We start from the raw sequence: 2,521 nt of genomic DNA on the forward strand, positions 1-2,521 counted from the left end.
GTACTCACTGGCAGGGATTCAATCAATATGGATATAAGAAGGATGACATACTAAGAATTCAAAACAATGACTATAGATACTATCTGGACTTGAAAAAAGCAGAGAAGACACTGGAGAATCCCTTATTGAGAAACCAAATAAAATAAAATAAAATAAAATAAACAACAAAAGAAACCTCTAATATCTAAAAAGGCCAAAATAAAAAAAGAGTTCTGAGAGGCGATAAAAACTGAAGGCTTTAACTGCTATATGAGGCGGAGGAGTCAGTAATATAGAAGACAAAATGATGGAGAATGAGGAAGCTGAGAAAAAGAGACAAACAACTACCTAATCAGAAAGGGAGGATTCAAGAGATCAGCAATACCATAAAGTAAAACAGTATTAGAATAATTGGAGTCACAGAGGAAGAGGAAAGGGGTAGAGTGGTAGAAGGTATATTGCAACAAATTATAACTGAGAACTCTAATATGGGGAAAGAAGGAAGTATTCAAGTCCAGAAAACACAGAGAATACCTCTCAAAATCAATAAAAAATAAGTTAATGGCTTGACTTATATTATATTATATTATTTATAGTGAAGCTTGCAAATTTCAGAGATAAAGAGAAATCTTAAAAGCAGATCAGGACAAGAGGTCCTTAACCTACAGAGGTCAAAACAAGACTGGCAGCAGCCCTATCCACAGAGACCGGCAGGCCAGAAAGAACCAGCATTATATTCAAGGTGCTAAATGAGGAAAATATGGAGCCAAGAATCTGGCAAGGTGTCATCTTGAAGAGAAGGAAAGGAGTATCCAGGACAAACAGAAACTAAAAGAACTTGTGATCACTAAAGCAACCCTCCAAGAAATATTAAAGGGGATCTTTTGAGCAAAGAGGAAGCCCAAAACTAACATAGACCAGAAAGAAACAGGGACAGTGACCTTTAGATTTACAGAAACAGTGACCTTTATAAATAATGCAATGACATTAAATTCATTTCTTTCAATAATTACTCTGAATATAAATGGACTAAATGCTCCTATTAAAAGACACAGGTATCAGATTAGACAAAGACCCCATCCTATATATCTGTCTATAAGAAATTCATTTTAGACCCAAAGACACCTCCAGATTGAAAGTGAGAGAGTGGAGAACTATTTATCATGCTAATGGACATCAAAAGAAAGTAGAGGTAGCTGTCTTTATATCACACAAAGTAGATTTTAAACCAAAGACTGTAATAAGAAATGAGGAAGGACACTGTATCATAAGAAAATGGCCTATTCAAAAAGAGGATCTAAAAACTGTAAATATTTTTGTCCCTAACATTGGAGAAGCCAATTACACAAAGCAATTGATAACAAAATTAAAGAAACACATTGAAAATAATACAATAATAAAATATAGGAGAATTTGGTGGAAGTGGAGATGCCCTGGGCCTCTGCAATCCAGTGGTCCCCTAGGCCTATGGCTGCCTACTCCTACCTGCTAGCCCCAACCAGCTCCCACCGTCTTGGCTGAAGGCAAGGCACTGCTCGACCAAAGCTTCTTGTGGAATGTTTTCTGGAAGCATATGGACTCCATTTAATCCAGTGACTATCATGTCAATTGTATCTAAGTTTGACCAAGAGAACAAGGCTGGCATGAAGGTCAATGAGTTCACTGGCATGTGGAAATACATCACAGACTGGCAGAATGTATTCTGTACTTATGACATGGATAACTCTGGGATGACCAACAAGAACTAACTCAAACAAGCTCAAGAACTAGCTCAGACAAAGCTGGTTTTGGGTACCAGCTCTCTGACCAGTTTCACAACATCTTCATTTGCAAGTTTGAACAACAATGACGGGGGTAGATCACATTTGACAATTTCATCCAGGGCTGTGTCATCTTGCAGAGGTTGACCATTACATTCAGGTGCTATGATATGGATCAGAACATCTGGATTCAGGCGTCCTATGAACAGTATCTGTCCACAGTCTTCAGTGTCATATAACACTGACCTTTGCAAATCAACATGACTTAAAGAAGGAAGACGAAAAATGCCAAATATCCCTTTAAAGAAATGGGACACAGCTGCAACTAGATACTGTTTTTCTTCCTTAAGATTTTATATAATTAACATTTGGGGACCTATTACTATGTTCCTAAACTAGTAAGATTTTTGCAACTGTAACAATAGTTATAATCATTATTCACATAGAGACATTTGATTTGAAACTGTTCAATTGTATCATGAGTTAAGATATAATAATGTTTCAGGTATCCTGCATGACAAAAATTCATCATGTGCATTTCTAGATAGCTCCAATTCCATAGTGGAAATACTTTTATTAGCCAGTAGAAGTTTAAAAATAATACAGAACTTGCACAGAGGCTTTTATGTTCCTTACATTTTTAAAGTGGAGTTTATTTATTTGTTTGAATATGCAACATAAGCAATAAAGCAAATGGGTCCCTAACCCTTCCCCAAAAAGTGTAGGAGAATATAACTCTCCTCTCATAGCAATGTATAGACCATCTAAGCAGAAGATTAACA

At 36.3% G+C, this 2,521-nt stretch overlaps 1 pseudogene; it reads left to right on the forward strand.

Annotated features, from left to right (window-relative positions):
- The first annotated feature begins 1,580 nt into the window (after positions 1–1,580).
- Positions 1,581–1,978, forward strand: LOC132006450 (programmed cell death protein 6-like; annotated as a pseudogene).
- Positions 1,979–2,521: the final 543 nt, after the last annotated feature.

Source organism: Mustela nigripes, chromosome 18, assembly GCF_022355385.1.
Source record: "Mustela nigripes isolate SB6536 chromosome 18, MUSNIG.SB6536, whole genome shotgun sequence".
NCBI classification, from domain to species: domain Eukaryota; kingdom Metazoa; phylum Chordata; class Mammalia; order Carnivora; family Mustelidae; genus Mustela; species Mustela nigripes.